The following is a 23929-nucleotide window of genomic DNA, read 5'->3' as shown; positions in this document are numbered from 1 at the left end:
AGTGGATTTGAATGACTTTTTTCTTCTGGAGAGTGAAAGCCTTTTGCTCGTTCTAGTCTTCCTCTTTTTCAAAGTGCTTTAGCTAAGTGGGTATTAGTCAGGCACATTCAGGATAAGGTAAAGTGTAACTCAGTGAAATAGACATCACTCGGTGTACAGGTTTGCAGGAGAGGAGACACTGCGAAGTGTCAAACTGTAACATATTTTTGCAAAGGAGTGAGTGGTCAGCAAAACTAGAACTACCTTCTCATTTTTAAAAGTGGATGTGATGCCGAGTCATTGATCAGTATGAAGGAAGCGCACCCTGACAATTGCTTTTCTATATGTACTGGAAAAGAAGACTTAATTTATAGGGCTGTCACTTTCCCCCCGCCCCCTTTGGTATCAGTATAAAGTCTGACTGTGAAGAGTTCTATTTGCTGTTATTTTGCTATATAACCTTGGACAGGACATCTCATTTCATTCCCTTGTAAAACACCCCTTAAAAGCAGAAACTCTATTACGTATATTGACATATATAGCTGGAAAATGTTCTAGTACCTAGCTAATAGCAATGCACTGGTGAGGCTGTGTCTTAGGGAATTCAAATTCTGTCTTTGGAAAAGTACTTTTAACAGGTTAAAAGTATCAGTTACTGTCTTACCTTAAATTGTGTTTAAGTTTTGTTTTCTCTTTGGAGCAATAAAATTTAAGCCATATAATTTATACCTTTTTTTTTAAACATTTAATTCAAGGTCACTCATTCCTAAATAAACAAAAAGTAAATCCAGTAACTTGTTAGCTTGGGACATTAAGGAGTAGTGGGGTCAGACATGTTGGCTGAAGTAGTGTATATGCTGTAGAAAAAGAAAGAATGATTGATCATATTTGGTGGATTCTATCAGTTTGATTATAACTTGAGTTATAAAGGTAATATCAGGCAAATATTATACATCTTTCCTGCATGTGAACTTGTTAATACAATTTTAAGTTGGTCATTTGTTGCCTGTATGTATTGAGCACTCGGGGTTTGTCCTGCTCTGTGGAACAATGGGCTAATTGCGTAGGGATGGAGAGTGAGGAGAGGAGGCCCAGGTGAATCTGTGTGTGAGGATCTGCAGGAGACAGGCTTGCAGAGCTGCTATTTCCTTCCTTTAAAGGGATTACTTGTATCCTTCTTTGTCTCGATGCCACTCACAACAGACCCTAACAGTGCAAGGATGGAAGCACATTTTAATTTCTTAAATTTCAAAGCTTGTGGTGAACCAGTATATTCTCTGAATGGTTACTGAAGCCTTTATCCAGTCCTTACAGGTGTTTGCTTGATCATTTGTTAAAGCATTTAGGTCTTTTCACTGGTTGTATTTGTCGAGTGAGAAGGCACAGTGGGTTAGGTTCTCACTTCTGGTAGAAAGTTAATAATCCATCCCCACCTAGAGGAAGTTCTGCCTGAATGTTGGAAGGGCTCCTCTTCTGAGCTAAGCTGACACAGTGGTTAATTGATGTGCTATTAGGAGCTTTGGTGAAATCGGAATAGATTTCTCATTAACTCCTTTATATTCTTTCATACTTAGCTTTAGAAATGACAGTGACACGTTGTGATTTTCGTTATGGAAGTAAGTTGTTTCTGTTATATTGGAGGCCTGTTTTTTACTGAGGATGCTTTCACAGTGATATCTTTGATAGCTCATGTGGAATCTTTATTCTTAGAAGTAAAATGTGCTCTGCAATGAAAACAAGCATTCTGCAATTTAAAGCTTTTTCAAGTCCTGTGAGCTGGGGATGGCATGAAATATGTTAACGTGTCTTACAACACAAGCAGCAATTCGGAGTGGTTGTATTTTGCATCCTGAAAATTCAGATGGGGGCTGAAGGGGGTGGTGAATCGAGTATTTCCAGCTGAAGAGTTGGAAAAAGGATGCTAGCCTGCCTTATGGCCAAGTGATTGAGGAACTTTCTGACTTCTGTGGCAATTAACAGTTTGACTTATTATTGTGGACCATTTGCACTTTGTTTCTGTGTCTGTGAAGTGTGAGTGTCTGCTTTATACGTAAGTAGCCATGGCTGGACTTTTGCAGCAGTGGTGCTTTCCTTTGACAAGTCATGTTGGGTGTGTATCACTTCTGCAGCAGTTGGCTCTATCATTAAGAAATGTTTATGAAGAATGTTTCAGAATGAGGACAATTGAGAAGTGTGTTTGGCTATTAAAACTGCGTTAACAAGTAATTTATGGGTTGTAGACACGATCTATACAAAAGCTAATAGAGCCTTGTTTATTATTCTAAATGTTTACAGTGTTTCAAAGTTTCAGCAGTTTGAAGTGCCTGGGTGGGTCTGTTTAGGCAAGATCAACACTGAACTTTTAATGACCTAAAGTGGACACCAGTGAAACCCGTTTTCTGTCAGTAGATTATTTGATTAGTTGAGGGAAATAGTTTGGGGTTTGTGTGTTGTGTGTGTGTGTGTTTGTGGCTTTTTGGTTTTGGTTTTTTTTTTTTTTGTGTTGTTAAGGGTAGGCTTAAAATGCTTGAAAATAAAAAGGTCTTTATTTTTCTTCATACAAGTGAAGTATGGTTATTTTTGCTGTTCTGGGAATGAGTGACTCACATTAGCAAGCATCAGAAACATTATCATAAGAGAAATACTCTGCCTAGGGGTAACTTGGGACCATTAAGTCTTTGGTGAGAGATGTGTAGTAATTCTGGCTTTGTTTCTTTTCTAGACTGAGAAATAACAACATAGAAGGGATAAGTCAAGAATAATTGATCAATCTTAGTAAGCAGGTATCAAAAGTAATTGACAGTACTATGGTAACCTTGCCTTTTCCCTGTAGAAGTACTGACTGAGTAGATGCAAATGCTGCTCTGGACTGGATGAAAGGGTGGGTGGGTGGGGGAAAAATGGGCAAAAAGATTCTCTAGAACTATTTTATTACTCTTAATTATCAACTTCTGTGTTTACTCCTTGTATTGTGAAGCATGTGGTAATTCATTATATAAATGGAAGTGTTGCTGTTCTTACTGCATTACATTCACATCTGTGTCAGTCACTTTTCAGAATGATCTAGGCCTCAGTGAATTATTTTACTTTTTTTTAGGATGGATATCTGAATACAATTCTGACTTATTTCCTTCTCTCAAATATTTTTATTTCTTCTTCCCTCCTGCTCTGACAGAAGGCAAAAAAAATAGTTTTTTGCCATAAATAATAAAAAAGGAAAATTTAGTTATAAAAAGAGAGAGGAAAGGAATCCTGTCTGCCTGCCTATGGAAGACAGGGGAAAGATAAGAAAGCCAAAGGGTGAGCAGGTTCTACTTTTATAACGGGGAGCTTCAAACAACATGGTGCCCAAGATGTAAACAAAACCACAAGCATAAAAGCACAGTGTCTGCTTTTATTATGATAAATTGATTTATTAACAAAATGAAACTTTTAATGCTACATCTGTCACACTTTCTTCCCCTGTCCTACACCTTTGAATTTGTTGGTCAGTTACAGTTTTCATGATACAGGTTTGGGCAGAAGGGAGAGGGAAATCCTGCCCCGATGAGTTGTGTTATGATGCTCCAGGGAATTCAGAGAGACAAACGTTATGAATGGCCCAACTGCATGAAAAGCTGCAGTCACAGCTTCTACATATTTAGATGTCAAAGTCAATCAATCTTGAGATGCAGCACTATGGGAAAAGGGTTTTCATTAGTTTTCCTACTCCCAGAAAGACTTCTTGGAAGAAAAAAAAAGAGTTTTCCTCTAGGCAGCACAAAAAGTTGCCCCTTTCTCTAGCGCTGGTTTGTACGCTGGTGTGTAGAAGAACATTAGAGAAAAAATTAGGATGAAACTGCTCTTCCTCTCAAGTTTTTGAGTACCTAAATCACTGGAAATATCATCTTCTAAAATGCTGTCTTTGAAGTAGATTGTGTCTCCAGATGGTTATTGTTGTTTATGTGGTAACTTGTGAGTCCCAACTGGCATATGTAACAAAGGAGGCTGTACAGGACAGGTGAGCACCTCGGAGTACCTCCGCTTCAGTTAATCTGCTTTGCCTAGTCCTAGATATCTGGTTGTTATGGAGAGATTAAGAGCAAATGGATCTGTTTTATTATTAAACCTTATCTCCAGATGTTCTTATTGCACTGCTAAATTACCTCCTGCATGTTCTCCTTAATTTCTAGAGCTGCTATAAAAGGTTCTGCATTCTTCAAGGACAAAACAATTTCTGAGCACGAGAGCCTTCACAAATGAAATGTTAAAAGGGTATCAAATTTTATTATTTCAGACAGCATCCTTATTTCTGTCTAAAACTCTCACTTGTGCTGACTCACAAAAGTGTCCTGAAATTGCAGATTGTAAATGAACAATAATATTGTATAAAAAGTGATCTTTAGAAAGAAGTTCTAGCTGCAGCCACTTGAAATTCATGCTGCTGTGAAAAGCTGTGACTTTATCCTTCATGCTCCTCTGATTACATCTTTCTGCTTCTTATGTAAGCATTAATATTCCTTCAGAGAGTTCAAAAGTATCAACAGGAACGTGTCTCCCCACCTTCCAGCCAACTTCTTTTTTTAAGCCAGCTCAGTTTCCTCATGTTACTTCACTCACTTTAAGTTTCTTGCTGACCCAAAGGAAGTAGCAGGAATGAGCAGGTGTGGATGGGAAAAAAGTCCCTTTTAGAAGTGGTATAGACTTGATTTGTCTTAATTTTAATGTGAAACAAATCACCATTAAACTGGTGCAACTTATACAGGGTGAAATCCCAAGTCAGTCGTTCAGTTACAAAATTGCCTTTGTCATCAGCATAGCCTGTATCTGATTGAAGACATGTGCCTAAGTATTCTTATTGACATCAGTGGAATTGTGTGTGAGATTTTACCCTGCAAATTGCCTTTTTATAACTCAACATGTGAATGTTAATATAATTAAACTAGTAGAAACATCAGTGATTATGATTTTATCCTTATAAAATGGGATCTTTATTTAAATTTAATTTTAGTGGTGATTCTTTGAAAAATATTTCTTCCAATGTGACTTACTCTCTCTGTGCTAACATTTTAAAATACAGTGATAGCTGATATGATAAAGAGGTTTTGAATTTGTAAGGACTTTAATTTTTTATCAAAATCTTGTTTTGAAATGTAGAAGCCTGAGCCATGTGACCATACCAATCTCATCCTACAAGCTAAACAATCTGCAGTGAGAAGTGGTTTTTGTGAAAGTAAAGCTATCTTTTTAAAACTTAAAAAAATTATTTTTATTAGAGTGTATTTTTGTTGTTTTTTAATACATCCTATACAGAATGATTTAAGTTGGAAAAGACCCATAAGATCAGAGTCCAGCTGTTAACCTAATACTACCAGGTCCACCACTAAAACATTTGAATGTTTTTTCCATATTTTTTTTTTTAGTATATAGACAAGACCGAATGTTCTTAGAGCTTGCCTTATGCAGGCTGTAAGGTAATGGAATTAATTTCTGAGTTGAACATGTGTTTTAGAAAAGCATCTGCACATATCTGAAGACACTTCCACTGGCTGAAAGCTCATTACAGACTTTCAGAGTTCTTGCATTGCTTAGTTATCAGCACCATTTGCTATAACCAGCAAAATCAAATGCATAATCCCCCATCCAGAAAAATCTACCTTACCTCATTTTTTGTCTCTTTAAAATTCCCTGTTTTCTCATGGTTTGAGATTGGCCTTCACTGCAGAGCCTTCAGTACGTCAGGTCTGTGTTCCCTGTGTAGGTGAAAAAAGGGTCACGTTTGCTTCACTTAGAATGGAGTAAGAGTGTTCCTTGTCTCAATATAGAATCATTGAGGTTGTAAAAGACCTTTAAGATCGTCAAGTCCAGCCATTAACCTAAGCACTACCAAGTCACCACTAAACCATATCTCTAAGCACAAAACAATTTTTTCCATACTTGATTGCTGACTTGGATTTTAGCCTTCCTTATTTTTCCTCATTCCTGAACTATGAATGTCAGAACTAGATGCTTGTTCTTTTGGTAATGGTGGTACTGGTGAAATGTAGAAGCAGAGTAACCGCTCCTCTGCTGCTCGGTGTCCTGCTGTGTGCAGCTGCAGAGAACGCTTCTAAGCTTAGCACTGTGCTGGCAACTCCGTTCATTATTTTCTGCCTCACAAGTCTTCTCAGAGTTGTTGCATCCTCAGTATCGAGTGATTGATTATGTGGCCCTGCTTTTCTCGAACTAGTCTGTGTACTGAACACAGCCTCCCCTATGTGGATGGCATTTCATTGTGGGGCTACAGGCATGTATGTGTTTGGGATGGAACTACGATCTCTTTAAAAGACCACTCTTCCTCGCCCCCAAGCAATAGATAATTAACAATGTACAGAGTCCCTTTCTGTGTGGAACTCTGAGACCATCTATAGGACTGAATCCAAATGCAACTTAAGCAAAATTCTGGAGTCTAGTTTGTTTGTGGAGTAAGCAGTTAGTTACTTAAGCAAATAAGTATGGGAACAGATGGCTGATGACCCTGTCAGGTCTTAAGACAGCACCAAAAGCTGGTTGCCATTGCTATTGGTGTCTAAAAAATTCAGTGTGTCTAAAAAGGATACATAAATGTCTATACTGGTTAAGCATTTAGTATTTATTATGTTTTAAATTTATTTTGGCACATAAGTAGTCTTACACTGTGCACCTCTTACTTCCTTTAATGAAAAAGGAGGCATGGTGATCATATTTTGGAAGGCATTACTGTAGCTCTTGTCACCTTTTAAAAATGAGTAAGAGTAGTTTTTAAGAGATCAGTCTGTCACACGGCACTAGAAATTGATTTAATTGTACCAAAATGTAGGGAGAAAAGGTAGGAGGTAATGTGAGATGCTGCAGGAATGTCATTGGGATATTCTTACACATACTAACTGAAGTGCTGGTGGGAAAAAAAAAAAGCCCACAAAACAAACTTCCTTTAAAACACTACTTCATAGACAACAAAAAAATACATTGGAAAATGCATGCAGTACTGAAGAATATCTGTCACTGTCCATGGAATTTATTACTAGCTGTATAGTCCAGTCTTGGAAAATATGCTACAAAGATCATGTAAGGAGGAATAAATTATGATGACACCTGAAAACATGAGTACTTCAATGAACTGCAACACTTAAAAGTAATAAAGGAGCTATAGGCAAAACTAAGTAGCCTATAAGCAAAGTGTATGTTTTCTTGTGAGGTGGATGAGCAGTGGGAATTTTCAAACTAGTATTACAGGTTACCCTATGCGTTTTTAAAGGCGTGTAATGAGTGGACCTAAGAGTCGCAATGATTTCAGAGCTCCGTGTGGAGTAAAACCCTAATGAGAAATGATGGATCTGAGCTCAACGCTGTCTGTTATTTCATGTTTATTCACAAGGTGCAAAAACTGCATTTGGGTTTGATGTCTCCTGCACACAGAAAAACCTTAAGCTTTTAGACCTCTGAGAAATAATGCAGCCACCAGGTCTATTGACTATTCTATATACCTATATATATATAAAAATATATATATTTTATAGGGTAAAGTAATTCATAAAGTGCCTGTTAATGCAACAGTTTTTTGCAAAAAAACAAATTCACTGTAAAATCTCTCCCCAAATTTAAAAGAAATCGATTCCAGGATCTGTTTGAATTGGTATTTTATATTTCTTTCTTAAGGATGGAAATATGCTACTACCATCATATGATGGCAAAATATCTAGTTTGTTCATGCTAATGATGTTTAGAAAGAAGCTAGCCACAGAATATTTCCAAGTTTTAAGCAGCACGTGTCTGAGAACTGTGATTTAGGGAGGAAATTTTGAAGCCAGGATCTAAGACTACCTGGCAATGGAACAACTACTGAAGTACTTAAAGACCAAGTGCACATAAAATGACAGTGTCTATGTTTACTTGTGAATTCCTTCCATAATTTATGTGCTCCAGTGTCTCATCTGTAAGAAGAAAATAACGCCTCCTGTAAGGTTTAAGACTTGAGGTGACCCATCAATGTAATGACGAGGAACAGCTAGTAAACTAGTTACCATTTTAGAGAACGCATTTCTTGCTAGAATATGATAAATACTATGGCATGAAGTAATGTTGTTCAAACTGTGCTGTATATCTCAAATAAGTAAAATTGCTTCCTTGTTAGGTCAGATGGACCTAAAACTTGCAAGCAGTCTGTATTATTGCAGAATATTTGCAGAATAACTTGTTCTTTTATTCAAGGGAATCCTTGGAAAAAAAATTGTACTTTGACTGTCACATAAGATTTTTATTTTGGAAGGTAAAGACCCCCAAAGACCCAACCCCCAACCTTGAATTAAATGTTACAAACAAAATATTGTCATATGCCATAGTACTAAACAGATACTTTGAAGAGTTACTGCTCTACTTGTATGAGTACAATGTTTTGTATTAGTTACTGCATTCCTATAGCCGTCTTGAAGAACCATGCATTCCTAATTTTCAGAATGATTGCGTTATGTTATTACAGAATTGTGGGTCTGATTACAGTCTTTAAATGTAGATTTTTATTATGGACATGCATTTTTATTTTATGTATTAGTTGTATGTTTGTTCCCATGGTTTTTTAATTTTCAGCTTGTTCTTTGTTGTCTTGGAGGCTAATAACTTGCCTTCAATGAAAAAAGTGGATCATGTTGAGTATGTTAGGTAACTATTGGGATGTAGGAGCTGGGACTGAAGAACAATCAGAAGTATCACAAAAGGGTCAGATTTCAACTATGTACATTACCACTTGCAGCAGTAAAGTGTGAGCAGCAATGGTTTTGGTCAAAATCCTGGGAGGAGAGCTGGGGTTAACAGTGTCCTTAAATACTCTGGTGAGCTTTGTAGAAACTTTCTATTCAAGGTGTAAGTAAACCATGAGGCACTGTGAATCAAGAAGACAAATGGGCTTCGTTGATTGCAGCCCCCAGTCCAAGGACAGAGATAAATTAACCAGAAAAATATCTTGCTAGTCATGCTGCATTTTAAATTACTTTCCTTTTCATAATGGATAGTAGTGATGAATAAAATATGGTAAGCTTAATTTTCTTGATAATGCATCTCAGCTTTCAAAATTCAAGAAATCTTTGGTGTAATCTGACTTGTATAAAGGAACACTTGACAGTTCCAGCTTATTAGTAGAACTGAAGTACTGATTAATCCAACTGTAGTATAATTTGCACCTTTAATTGTTCTCTTTTTTTAATCTATAGATTAGTAGGGTGTGTATGTAAAAATATGTATTCCTCATAAAGAAAATGCAGAATGATAAACCAAAACAAACACAGAATTGCTCACATTCATGTTTGTGTGTGCAAGCTCAGTTGATGAATGTACTTTGGAGGTTACTTGATAATCAAATGTATATGGGATATATGCAGGATGCTCCAAAGCAGTTATGGGGAAGGGGGAAATAACCTGTGTGTTTCATAGGAAATATCATAGAGCTGCTGTAATTAAGCTGTGTACTTCTGTAGTCCTTTTGTATCAGCAGATCTGTTTTGTTTGCTTCTTAAGTCAACTGAGGCTTTTCTAAAAAGTAACTTAAAGCATTGAACAGGAGCTAGAAGGTGGTCTTGAGAAATGACAAATACTTGATCAATAGCTGCTTTGGGAAAAATACAACTTGCACTTGTGTGCACAGCTGTAATATGTTAAGACAACTGTTAGAAAAGATTTTTGCAGATGTTTTCTAAAACCTAATGGTGATATAAATATTAACTCCAGAACATTTGTATTTAAATCTTTGGGTTTTTTTTTTTTTTTCCTGGGTGTTTTTTAATAGCATGTAACTTTGTGGGAATAATCTGTAAGCATCTATTTTAAAAATCAAATTGACACAATTTTTTTAGAGCTTTTAATTTCCAAAATCCCTATACTGGGTTCTATATTCAAGGAAGTACTTACCTCTACACATCTGTATCATACTTTTTATCTGGCTTAGTTAAGCACGAAGTAGGAGTGTTGTGATGATGCTTTAGACTGACTGTTCCAAACACATACTGTGTGTCATTCAGTGAGTATATGGGGGGCATACCTGTTAATGCAGGTATAAATGTTGATATAGGTTAGAGGTTGATGAATACTTAGAGAATTGATCTTGGAAGCTGTCCTGCATTCAAATAAGGCAGGGAGTCAAAGTTGGACTGAGTCTGTAGTTGGTCTATCTTTTTTTTTTTTTTTAAAGCAGCCAGGGGGGATATTGTAACTTACGTTGTTTATGTTGTAACTTTCTAATCTCCAAGCTTCCTTGTTGGCTTTATGTAATTCTCTGGGTATGGAGGTAATTATTATGCTGCAAGTCTGGAAGAATGACGAAGCTAACATGCTAATTTTAGTTGACCGCACCAGATCTTTAGTAGAAGAAATATTCTTTGTTGTCCTCATGGTTATGCAATTGGAGGCTTAGACTTCAGCGTACCATATCGCTTATTCTGGTGCTACTTGAAAGCATACTTTTTTTGAATAAAGCAACACTATTTGATAAAGGAAATTCTCAGGTATCTTATGTTTAAAAATTTACAAATCTTCAAGAAGCAGCAACTTTTGTGTTCTTCCTTCCTTTGTCATGTTTTTGAGTCTTTCTCTCTTTCAATTTCTCAGTTTTTATTTTTTTCTGTTTAGGTTGCTTTGTTTTGCTTTTAACAGACCAGAAGTATTTAGGAGGCTTTCTGAGATGATGTCAACCTATAATCTAACAAGTTCTGCAAGCTCATCTTCAGTATATCATGTATTGATGAAGTATATGTGTTCTGATTATATAGTTTAAACGATAGGATGACTTTATTTTGTGGTTGTTTGTTTTTAAGGACAGCTGATCATCCTTGTTGAATTATCTGTTCTTTGCTTATTACATTCTTCTTGGTAGCATATACTTGCCTTATAGTTAAGATGATGTTGTAGTCTAAAAGATCTTGTCATTGCTTCCAAAGAAAAGTGGAAAATGCTCTTAAAAAATCTGGATGGAAATGTCTGGGAACCTGCAAACCACGGCTTTGAAGGAAATTATGGAACTGAGGTTAGGCTTGTGTGTAAGAATATTGCTGTGCAGAAGAAGTTGCATATTCTAGTCAATACATACTAGCATTACATGTTTCTATTTGTGCATGTGCTCATCACCATAGGCTAGTAATATTGTTCAAGGCATCTCTGTACTAGAGTTCAGTGGTAACCTCGGTTACAGGCTGCACAAATCTGGCCTGCTTGTTGCTGTGAATCTTAAGGGTGGATTTTTTTTATAACAGGTATGAGAGTTTTGGAGGATATTATCTGTGCTTAGTAGTATCAGAAGGATTTTTAGTTTGTTTCTCCTGCCCAATACTGACTCTTCCTTAGTCCAGATTCACTTCTGCAGTCCTTGAGGGTTTTGTGTGCCTGTATGCTTTGTGACTCCTAAGTTATTAGCTCAGACAGCAAAGGAAAAATTGCATAGCCATGTGGATACGTGTGATGTCTGCATATCAGAAATACTGTATGTCTGCTCATCTAATTAATCATGTTGAAGTTTCAGGAGGGGGAAATAGACTTCTTCAGAAGTAACTTTCAGAAGCTATGTGGATAACGAATGCAGTTCATAGGTTCCATGTACTTGCAGAAGTATTTCCTTGACGTGGGACTTGAAAGAAACTCTCTAAGGAGGCCACTCCATGCAAAGTAAGGTGTGTTGTAGAAACAGGTGAAACCTGAGCATGTTCACAAAAGAGGATTTAGGGCTTGTAATTGATTCAGGATAGGAACTTTTTTATATTTTTTTGAGACAGGTAAACTTTTATGATGGTATATGCCATCAGAAAGCATTCATGGACTTAGTGGCAGTTGTAGGATAAAAATTTAATATAAATATTAATTTAATAAATCATGTCAATTGCTATTTAATAAAAATATTAAGAAATAAAATTATATTAATGTATTTGATTTCTGTTCAATTAGTGTTTATTTTATAACAAGGAGTAAGACTGTTCATAACTTTGCACTTGCAATTGGACTGCAGGCCTGACTCAGTTGTTACAGTCTTAAGATGTAATTAGTCTCTTTAATTTGAAGGTAAAGTTCAGGAAACTCGTATAATGGAATGGAGAATCAGACTGTTAAAATTACGTGTATATGAGAATAGTGCATCTTTCATGTATAGGTGGTAAAATGTTTGCTATCCTGCATTTTTTAAAAAAATATGTGTATGTATGTACTTATGCATCACCTTGTAATCTTGTAACATCTTGAGTTACTTTGCCTATTGTATTTGTCTTAATTTTTAAAAACTAGAGCAAAATGAAGGAAAACAAAATTTCCCAATAAAAGAATGTAAGGATAATTATAGAAAAGAACGACACTGACAATCAGTGTTTGTGATACTTCATGCCATATGCTTTTGAAGTTTGTATGGCTGGATACAATGAGTCCTTTTTAGATGGATTTTTAAATGATACAAATAAGTTGGTGAAATAATCTTTTCACCTAATTAACTTTATGGGACTGCATTTATCTTCCTCGTACTTTTAGAATCAAGGTGTTAAGTTTTCTTCCAATGCTGTGAATGTCTTTATTATATGAACAGTTCTCATAGGTGTGATTGAATTACATTCCCGTTGCATTCAGAAGGAAAAATAATTATGAACTGTCTGCTTTTAGTTAGAATTGTGGTTCCAAATATTTTCTTTGAGTTAGAGATGTCCAAGGGAACACTCTCCTTAAGCATGTTTTATGCATGTAAAGAAAGAGTAATGCTAGCTTTTGCTTAAGCAAATTTTCTATCCTCTCTTAAAATATTTTTAATTTGTCCTTGTCTGAAGCTTCTTTAGAAAAATATATCATGAAATCTCTGGGAGCTTTACTGTGTTTGGATGCAGAAGAGAAATTAGAATCCTACCATGGAACAGAATGGGCACTTGGAAAACAAAACAGTAACTGGACTATGGGGTGTGACTGTTCTTTGGGAGTAGCTGGGTTTTGAATTTATGTTAAAGAGCACAGAAGGAAAAGCATTCAGGATGTTTGAATTGGGGTTGATGTGCTGAAGGGTAGGAGAAAAAAAATCTTAATATATGTGGGTTTTTTTGTATAACTGGTATGAAGTAAGAATACTTGATTCTATATGTGTTTAGTCCTGTTTCTGTTGCTTCATCAAAGTAACGTAACATCTCATTTTATTAATTCTCCTCCTGGTTGCAATAAAATAGCAGTATATGCATTACTTAGTAGTGTATGTATTTGTCAGGAATGTCTGGAGCTGTTGGCAGCATGGGAGACACTTTTTCTCAACCAATTTTTTCTGTTGTTGGTACTAGAAATAATGTGATATTCTAGGAATCAAGCAACAATCTTTTGTAGGTGTCCAAAAATGTTATCAAAGTACATTCAGTTGTCTGATTTAGTGATACCACCACCTGAAGCAAATCTGAAGCAAAATTCATCTCTTTATGTGTCTGATGGACTGAATCTACAGGACTGTATGAACAGAAAGGCCTTTTGTGTTAATACTTGTTGGTCAGATGCGTTTGTCGAGTTATTAGCAGTTAAAGCATTAAACCAGAAAGGTTTTAGTTATATGTAGAGGGCCATTTCTGATTGAAATGTGTGGTAACTGAACATCTTCCAAAGGTTTCAAGTTTTTCCGCATTGGGGGGAAAAAAGCCCCAGGTAGAAAAGAAGTAAAGTTTATGAAGACCAGTAGATCTGATCAGCTTACCTTTTTCATCTATAGATCTATACTTTGGATAGTGCAGATCCTGCTATCTGTATTCGGGAACTGTTATTTTTCGCAAACGCAACCTCTGCTCCAAGGGGTCTCATTGTGTTTGGAAAAATTCCATTGAGGGGGTTGCTCTGTTCAGTTCGAAGACCGAGGAAGGTCTTTTTGCAGAGAGTCCTGCAAGTACTTTAATGCCACTTCAGTCAGCCTTCCAGAGTCATAGATTTTTCCTGTCTGTGCCTTGGAAAAAACTGTAGTTTCTTGCCTCATTCCAGATGGAAACCTTAGGCAGGACCTCTTATATGCTACTTGTGTATCATTCCCATACACAACTGTAGTGTTCTCTAAGAATCATGTAGACAAGTTAGCAATGGCTATCACTCAGTTGTGACTCTACATCAATTGCTTGGTGTCAGTTATTATTCTTAGAAGAATAACTTTTAGTCTATGTAACGCTCAGGTAATTTACATGTAGAGCTTTATTTGCTTATCTAACATTCCTGTGGACAAATGCTAACTTTCTCAGGAAAAACTGAGAAGCTTGCTTATTTTCCAGTAGTTTTTCATATATTTTTTCCTGTTCATTTGGATGGATACGCAAGCAAGTGTATCAAATACTATGAACTGTTAGTAGTCAGATTGTATTGTAATGGAATTTTTCAAACTGGAGCCTGAGAGAGTGGAGTGATCAGGATGAATTAAAGCTCAGTATTTGATGCCAGAGTCTGGTTTTATTTCTTCTTGAGTATCAAATCTTTGGGAAAAGCAATCTGAAAGTAAATAAATGCCCAACAATCAATAAATTTGAGATCATAATGGAATTTTGAGGGGAAAAAATGTAAAACAATCATAAAAACTCTCCCTTGCAAAATGATAATCAAATCGATTTTTTAGGAAAGCTCTGAAATGAGTACTTAGGCATTGTCCCTATCTGAAAACTGCTGTGTGATAGTGAGTTTGAGAATTTAATTTCTATGAAAAATGCTTTAGAGGTTTTCTTATTTATGCTTTCTTTTCCATATCTTTTACTGCTGTATAAATCTACAGAGAAGTTGTGAATTTGTTTCATGTTGCTGTGTTGTGGTGAAACTACTTATTAAGTCATAAACAGATTTAATTGCATAATCTAATGGGGGGGGGGGGGGGGGAGAGGTGGCCTGAAGAGAGGGAGGAAACATGAACAGAATTAGAAATTAACAGATAAAAAAAGAGAAAGTTTTGTTACTAAGCTCTACAAGCAATGCAGTACTTGGGAAATGCAGAACCAAACACCTAGTTTGTTTTTCCTTTAACTTAAATAATACTTGTAAATGACAGTTTACATATAAAGAAAAAAAAATTCTAAATGACAGAAGGCTTTGTAGCACTGCTCACGGCATAGGCAATGTTTTAGCTATGTTAGTCTTTTCTTGCCTCAGCTACTGCAGTTCTGATTTCTTCTGAGCTGGCTCTGCTCCGGTGTGTATAAGCCCTGCAATAAAATACTTTGTTTATGACTTAGATTCTATCAGCCTCTTGTGCATCTCTCATAAGGACTCCTGCTCACCTCAGCTCTGCTAAATGGGAGGAAAAGACACTATTCAGCCCTGCCAGAGCTCTATTTTAATTGTAGTTCCTCACAGTTTGGGAGACTGACAATAATCATTAGCTCCAGAACCAGAGGTCAGAAACAATCTATAGGTCTTGGGTATTTTTTTAAGGGAGAAATACTGGAGCATGTTCACTTTGGATACAAGTTTACAAGTACGGACCATCAGCTCACTGATGATGGTCTTTCACCGCCAGTGCAGTTATTTCATGAAAATGTTATGTTTAAGTAATGACTGAACTATGTTTAACATAAAATTAGTGACTTAGATTATTAATTGGAGAACAATAAGTAGGACTTGTAAACGATGATTTTAATTTATAATTCTCCAGTTATCAAAGCTGTGTTTCTTTTTTTTTTTTTTTTTAACTTCTCTAGGTGAGTGTTGCAGTTGTCTGAAACTGCTAAAAAGTTACAGGCCGAAGCAATGGGGTAAAAATGTTAACTCTGAGCCTTACCGAAGAAGGAACAGGGCAGCAGGAAGTTTTCATTTACCAAAAAATAAAAATGTGACCAACACTGAGAATAAAAATATTAGAGCTGTCAAGATTGAACAAACATAAATGCTGAAGTTTAGTATTTCTATTATGGTTCAGCCTTCATAGGACATTATTTGGCCTTGCATTAGAAATTGCAAATAACAATTATTGTTGCATTTGTTCTGGGATAAAGGAAAATTATTTGATCCTTGTGGTATGTTAATTTCTAGTTGTCAGTTGTAGAGAGTGGTCAGTTGTAGAGTATTGCAATTTTCTGTTATTTAAATGTAAGTTTTTAAAATTGCTAGGTGCTTTTGCCTCAGCATGTGAATTTTTATTTTAACGTGAAGCTTCTTGATGATGCCTGGTTCCCAAAGTATTTTTAAACCTTTTCGAGTGCTTTGATTTTTTTTCCTAATGACTTGCCTGCCTTCTCAACGTTCTGGCAAGTTGGGATTAATTAAGAAGGCGGGCAAGTTGGGATTAATTAAAATGGCTTGTCTGTAAAGCAGCAGGGATTTGTATGAGTTTAAAGGTGAAGTCTTGCATATAAAAGCAAACTATTTCTAAAACAGATAAATCTGTATATGTGTGTGAGTATAGATCTGCTTGTAATTTATGTATGTATATACAAATAAACTTGAAAACAGAATTTTCTGGAGTCTACATGGAAGTCCAGATGCCATGCTGATAGTTGACTTGAAGCAGCTACCCTGTGTACTGCAAACCTTCCCTTATCTGGGGTTAGTGCCTCTAGTCGTTGTGCTGCTGAATGAGCGGGAAGGAGAAGGATGAACACTTTCACCTTTTCCTTACATGCTCATATTATAAAATAAAATCAATACACTTCTGTGAGCTGTGTTCCGAGATTGCTTATCAATATCTCTAAGGAGTGAGGTAGCCAGATTCATGTGTCAGGGTAGACATGACATCCAACTTGAACCGATTATGTCCTTTTAGGAATTCCTGGAAGCACGGCTGTTGAAGTTCACAGGCTGCAAGGTGGAAAAAAAATAATGTGGCTGTTAAGAACAGCTGTCTTCAGGACCGGACAGCAAAGCTAAGCATTTTGAATTACAATTTAGGCTTGAATACTGCTCTTACCCTACTTCAGTCTACAAGCTACTCTCTTCTTCCTTTCCCTCAGGATTTCTGTCTGGTGTTACCAGCCAGAGTGTTTGAAATTGCTGGTTGTTGACATCTCTGCAAAGGATTAATCTCTCTCTTCCCCCACCGTTCCCCTACCCTTGCAGGATTTACTGCTCTAGTCCATGTACGTTATTTTAGGGGCAAAGGCATCACTTGTTTGCAGGGACATAAAAGCTGTGTGAAAACATAGTTTAATGCTTCTGGTTTTTTTAATTACGAAAGTAAAATCAAGCTTTGGCTACCTATATGTGGCAAACACACAGTTCCCCTTTATTATGCTCAGAGACATTTTATATGGAGGGGGTGTTATGTACTTAAAGAACAAAAGAAAACCATCCCAAACCCCTGTGAACAACTCTAGCAGAAAAATCTGAAACTTGATCAGATATTTTTTAAAACTATCCCTATAATGACTTTGTATACATGATTTTATCACCTTGATACATGACTATTTTTGTATATAGTCCCTTATCCAAAAGAGCTATTCTATCTTGGTTTACTTTTCTTTTTATCCTCTTTGTACATACAGAGCATGTCATATTTTTACCTTGAACTTCATTGCGCCAGGATAAGTGCCTTCTTCCTAGGCTTCTGTTTCTTCCAGTCACTCGAATAGCATTCTCTGTACATGTTCCAGTTTAATCTTGGCTATTCTGTTTCCTGGATATGGCTTTGCCTGTCTCCTGTGCTACGGTACTATTTCTGCCTGACTGCTTCTGGAGATCTCACATCTGGATCACTGCCTGATCGCTGGAAATCCCATACTGTAGGATCATTTATCTTTTTTTTTTTTTCTCTTTTTTCTTCCCCCCCCCCTTTTCTTCCCCCCCTCTTGGCTGTATCTCATTGGTGGCCTATAGTCATTCTGCTGTTTTAATTTTCTTCTTCCTTCAGTTAAAATTATTCCCTTCACTTCTAAGTGCATGATTTTACAGACTAAATTATTAAATTTAATCTCTTTTCTGTAAGTCAAGCATCAACATCACCTAATTCTTTGCATGGAGTATATTCATCTCTAACAGTATCAACAACTTCATGCCATCAATATATTACACTAGCACACTTGTGTTGTCATTATTAAGTATCTTTTAATGTCAGCTTTTGACTAGCTCCGCTATCCAATATTAATCCCCACATAAGCTGAGTTGTTTTTTTTCTTATGGGCAATCTGCTGGTCCCATTTCTATGCAGCCTGTTACTTGCATTTTGGTTCTCATACTTGATCTCCAGGTTTAACTAATTACACAGCTTATTATTGAGTCTCCACATAACAGTGATTTTCTTTATAGTTGTTTTATCAAAGATAAAGAGTGTGATGTTAATAAATTTATAATGCATTTCATTCTACTTTCCCCTCATCTATATTTTTAGATTAAACTATAAATTATATAATAAGAAGCTAGACTAATAGATTATATTAATTCTGAGCAATTCCTTCCCTTTTTGCATTAAATTTAGGTACAATATTAGCTAGAATATGACAAATGGTACAGTTGAATTTATTTAATAAAGTGCCTACTACTTAAGTTGCAAGGATGTCTTGGGTCTTCTGTTACCCAGTGTTCTTGTGTAGAGATTCTTGTCTCTGTTCTGGTAGGACAATAAGTTCTTTGAACTCTGTTAATTTTAACTGTGATATTATCCAATTCTATACACTTATTTCCATGAGCTGTCTTGCTTTCGCGAGATAATACTTTACATCATCATCCTGAGTGAGAACTTTTGAACATTTCATTGTTTTGTGTTACCTTTTATTTCTGTTGCCTCATGCTTCCTGATGTTTTTTGTCAATTGTTTGACAAGTTTGCAATCATGTGTCTGTATATATACACACTCATACAAACACATGATGTAACAAACTATCCTTAGCTGAGAACATTACTTTTTGAAACTTGGACAAGAATTGGTCCTTTTAGGATTATTAGTGTTATACACTAAAGCTCAAGTGTTCTGATTGTATAGTTGATTGCCTTGCCTTCTCATGTATACATTCCTAAAAAGAAAAAAGAAAAAAAAAAAGGAAATTAGAACAGAAGGTAATGCTGAAAAAGTTACAGATTATAATCACAGCATCCCAGTTTATCTTTTAAGATGTAACTAGATATTAGATAATTCAAGGCTTGTTTTACAGTTCTTCATTAGATATGATGTTTTAGCCTCACTTGGAATTTGGGCAGTATTTTAATTCTGACTTGAATTTCCACCTTAAAAAGCGATTTCATGTTGTCTGTAAGGTAAAAAGACAAGGTTCATCTCCATTGCTCCACAAATTTTATTTATTTAGAACAGAACATTAGTTGTGCTGAATATTACTAGAAATACACAAATTCCGTATTGTTTCCCTATTTCCTTTCTATTAATTACCTTAATTATTAATTGCATAAATGAAACTATGAAATACTTCATAGTGTCTTATGAAGTGAAGAAACACTAGCTGTCACTTGGAGAGCAAGTTCTAACTGGTAATAACAAAGAAATAGTATCTACTTGGGTTTATGATCCCATGGCATGTATTTTGCTAAGTAGTTTGTGAAGATGCTTGTCTAGTTATTAAAGGTAACCATTTAATCAGTGTGCCTGACTAATCTTCATCTCAGGTTACAGCTGGAGTGCTATGGAGTATGTACAGCTGCTCTGGCTGTTATACCATCATGTATATAACACTCTGTTCTTTTTTTTTTTTTTTTTTTTTTCTTTCTCCTGCACTAGAAAGCTGATGGAAAATTTAAATGAAAGTATCTAAGACTTAAGGATCATACATACTGGCTTAAAAAGTGCTAATTAGTTACACTTGGTACTTAAAAAGTAATTATGCAATTTGCCAATATGAAAAGCTGTGGTGCCGATGTGTTCTGCAGTAATGGTCCTATTGTTAAGTACTTACTAAATCAGATGTAACAGGTGTGTATCTCTGGTTGCTGTGGTGTGAAAATAAGTATTTGTGTTGGAGTTGTGTGACGGAGGAGAGATTTATAATCAATTATATGAGTTTTACAAAATCCCTCCCTGAGCAGCAATAGTGTTTATACAAGAGAAGGTATTAAAGTGTGTATGCATCCAACAGTACTGTTCACAACTACCTGATTTTCATCAACATCACTCTCCTGAAAATGTATAGGTGAAAAAAACCCCAACCAACCTTGCATGATCTGTCCACACCTCAGTTTTAAATGGTTTTTAGTACAGTTTTTCAAGAAAGGTTCTTTGGTTTGTTGGGGTTTTGTAATGATTTGTGAGTAAACAAATCTCCTCTGTAATCCAAAGGAAATGGAAGTTTATGTCAGTGTACAACTGAATTATAAACTAATATACCACTTGTTTTGTGTATTTCTCTTGGTTTATATTTCAGTCTTTATTCCTTGTCAAAAGCAAAGAGATACAGTTTTATTACTGCAGAATGAACTCTCTACCCACAGTTGCAAGAAGAAAATAAATCATCTTTGGAGAGTTTTTAAAATTTGCTGTTGATGTATTTTACATGCTCATTAACTGTGACACTAGGGCCAGTGGATTAAAGGAATGGAAACATCTAAATGGAAGAAGTTGGCAGACACAGAGATAAACCCAGATAACACTGTAAATCTTCTGGGTTTTGTGGTTTTTTATTTTTGTTTACTCATTTGTGAGATTGTGTGTCATTTAGAGCAGTGTGTAGCAGGCAGCTTTCTGGATGATGACACTAGCATTGCTGTGATGTCTGTCATCTTAAGATTTTTACCTCATTTTTAAAGGGGGAAAACTCAACCAATACAGAGAAAATCAGGATATTATGATGTTCTTCTTTTTGTGAAAGTTGACTACTTCTACTGGATGCATGAGCCAGGGAATAGCTGTTCCCAATAACTGTGAAATAAATATGGCAGCTGAACATCTACTGGGAACTTAAATTTTTGAGCCTTGATGTCTTTTTGAATAGAAGGTTATTTGAAAACATCTGGATTTATTCTCGTCAAATCTCATTTGATAAAGTAACCTTTCATGATGGATTTAATGGACTAGCAGGAATGTCCATCTTTGTCCCAAGACAAGAGGACTAGGCTGACTATGCCTTTTTGATTTAATTAAGCAGGGACTTCCCCTTCTGGATCCTTAGGGGGCCCTTTGTCTGACTACTTATGTTTTTTTCTGCTTTGCAACACACTTCCCATGTAGCAATCCCTGTTTGCAATGCCAGTGGTGTGTAGAGAATGCATACTATCCTTGTTAAATATTGCCATATTAAGCTGGAATCAACAGCTTTAGTGAAGCTTGCAGCCTGTAAGTGGTCGGTAACATAATCCACGTGTAAAAATAACCCCAAACAGGTAAGATCTCTGTAACCTTATTTTACAGTTACTGTAATAATTATTTTAACATGATAATTTTTTTAGGAGTGCTCTAGTGTGAAACGAGAAAAGGAAAGGCTATGCAGATGTAGGGTTAGATGAATCAACATGTACTATATGCTGTATTTGGCACTCCTTTCCACATTGACCCCTGCACATCTTGGAGATGGGAACTTTTTGGCCTCTTTGTCTATGTGACAGGGGTGCATCTGGGACTTTTCAGTGTCGACCTAAATTATGCCATCCATCCTCTGTTTACTGGCTTTTCATTTAATTTGTCTTTCACATTGTTGCTTTTTAAAAAGGAGTCTCTTTCAGGCTATGTCTTTAATCTTGTGCCTTCACTGTTGATTGTGCAGTTTCCTTGAAATCTGCTTTTCTCTTGACTGTCATGATGGAGGTTTCTCTTGATTTGAGACTCTCAGCTATTGTTATGGCTACTTTCAGTGTCTTGTTGAATATTTTGCTTACCAATGCTTACAAAAATCATTGAAACAACTAATCTTCATCCTTTTTTAGCAGTCATTCTCCAGTTGATTTCTTATTTGTGAAGTCTGTCTCTTGCTGCTGATTTTAAAACATGTTCTTCCAACTCAGCCTGTTTTATTTGTTTAAATAATCATGTCCATTCATCTACTGAGGTAATTAAACAGTTTTAAAAGTGTGTGGAACTCTAAATGTCCAACATTTCATTAATGTACTTGGCATTTTTTGGAAATCTCTCAGATGGCATTAAGATAGAGCCTTAGTATATTGTTTTAATGGTAAATTAATTAATCTCTCACACCATTGCACATTAAAGGAATTAGTTTTTTATTGTTTTATTAAGCTCTTATGAATGAATCCACAGGTCAGGAGTCAAAAATGTGCAAGCAGACATAGGAAAAATTAGTCTTTCACATACTTTTTTTGTAAAAGAAAGCATTCAAGAACTGTGTTAACTAATATCATGATATTTTTCATAGAAATTGTATGCCATGTAATCCAAACTATTCCAAACAGTTTGTGTTAGTATTATTATTATGTTAAAAAGTACTACGGCAAATGTCTTGTGTATTTTGGCTGCCTCAAACAGTAGAACATGCTGATACAGTAGCACAGTGCTGCTGTGGACTTGCTGTTACTGTATTTTTGACTGTCTGATTCTTAATGAATTTCCAAAAGCTCATATGCATGAAAAACTGTGGTACTATACATCCTATTGATTAATAAACATATTCTCAAAAGCATATTTGCTGACTACAAGAACGTGACATAATAGATTCTGTTGAGTACCTAACATTGTGGTACAGCACAATTTTTGCTGAACATATTTTAACTCTTGTATGTTGGAGAGTTTCCTTGGTTTTTTTGTAACTGATTCTAAAATTACTTTTTTCTCATAGTTTAAATTTCATATCACAGCTGGATCATGTTACATATTTAACATAATCATTGATCAGTGTATCAGTGAAAAAGTACTTTCAGAACATGTCACGGCATTCAGGGTTATTTGAACTTTTTTATAGATGGGCTATACTTAGTATGGAAGATTTGTCTGTTAGCTGTACCTGTTTTCAGGTTTTTGAGTGTTTTTAGTCCACATCTCTTGCCATGTTTTATTTTTCTTTATATTATCATATACTCCTGAATGATCAAGTAAAATTATTTCTGAATTCAACACTGATGTATTTTTCTTTCTTTTCTTTCTCTAACACAATGTGTTGGACAGCTGAGCTGTGGCAATGTTCTAGAATCCTCACATCAGTGCTGAGCATTTAAAGATCTTTCCAAAACTCTAAACTATGAATGCAGCAGACTTGGAATTAATGTATAACTTTTATTTTGAGCTCTGTGTGTGGAAGAGGGCTCTATTTAACCTTATTCATAAGAGACATGGCTCTGCTTTCTGGTCTTGTCTATCATCAGGGGCTTCTTAAAACTATTTAAATTCTTTTTAAGCAGACATTTATGCACAGTAACCTGTGACCTAACAATATGTAATCACTCCATGTTCTGATAGAATAGCAGGTGGCTACTCAGCACTTCCTTACGATTTACTCGTATGTCCCAGTATTCACCTGTGTCAATGTACTAAATGCATTACTAAAGAAGGTTCTTTCCTATTTTGAAGCAGGCAGATGTTAGTGACCTCATTTGGGCTGTTACCTTTACTAGCATATACAGCAAATGTATCCATCTTTTGTGCAGACTAAGCTGCAGTGCGGTGCTGAGGAAATCCAGACATTACATGTGAGTAGCACAGATCTGAGTGGCTATGCAGAGTATGCAAAAAAAAAAAACCCAAAAAACCCCCCCTACTAATTATACAAATATCTAATTTCTCTGAAAGCTTACTAAAAACGTTTCCCCCTGTTCCTGGTTATATATTGTATGCTTAGTAGCTTAAATCTACTTCTGAAGGTTGATCCTTTATGTTTAAATTTAAATATCTTTATTTGCAGTTTAGTTACTCACTTAAGACAAGTCATTCAGCCTAACTTTCTCCAGTTTTCTCATTTGCTGCCTAAAGGATCCCTCTTTCCTCTTTTGGCATGTGTAAAGTTTCTTATGTGTTAATACCACTGTTCTCTTAAGTGGAAGAAACCCTAATGACAAGAATGTTCAGAACTGCAGCTTAGAAGTGTTGAGAGCTTTCCAACAGGTTTCTGAAGCTGGACTTTGCCCTTTCTTGCCTATAAGACCCAATTCTGTCTGCCTACAAACACACGCCAGAGGTAACACACCAGGG

At 35.9% G+C, this 23929-nt stretch overlaps 1 protein-coding gene across 2 annotated transcripts in view; it reads left to right on the top strand.

Moving 5' to 3' along the window:
• ATRNL1 (attractin like 1) overlaps positions 1–23929 on the top strand; it is a 525452-nt gene that overhangs the window by 3213 nt on the left and 498310 nt on the right. The gene's annotated exons all lie outside the window — the stretch shown is intronic.

This window comes from Falco cherrug, chromosome 9 (genome assembly GCF_023634085.1).
Source record: "Falco cherrug isolate bFalChe1 chromosome 9, bFalChe1.pri, whole genome shotgun sequence".
NCBI lineage: Eukaryota > Metazoa > Chordata > Aves > Falconiformes > Falconidae > Falco > Falco cherrug.
Note: the sequence above shows the minus strand (reverse complement) of the source record. Positions and strands in the feature narration are given on the sequence as shown.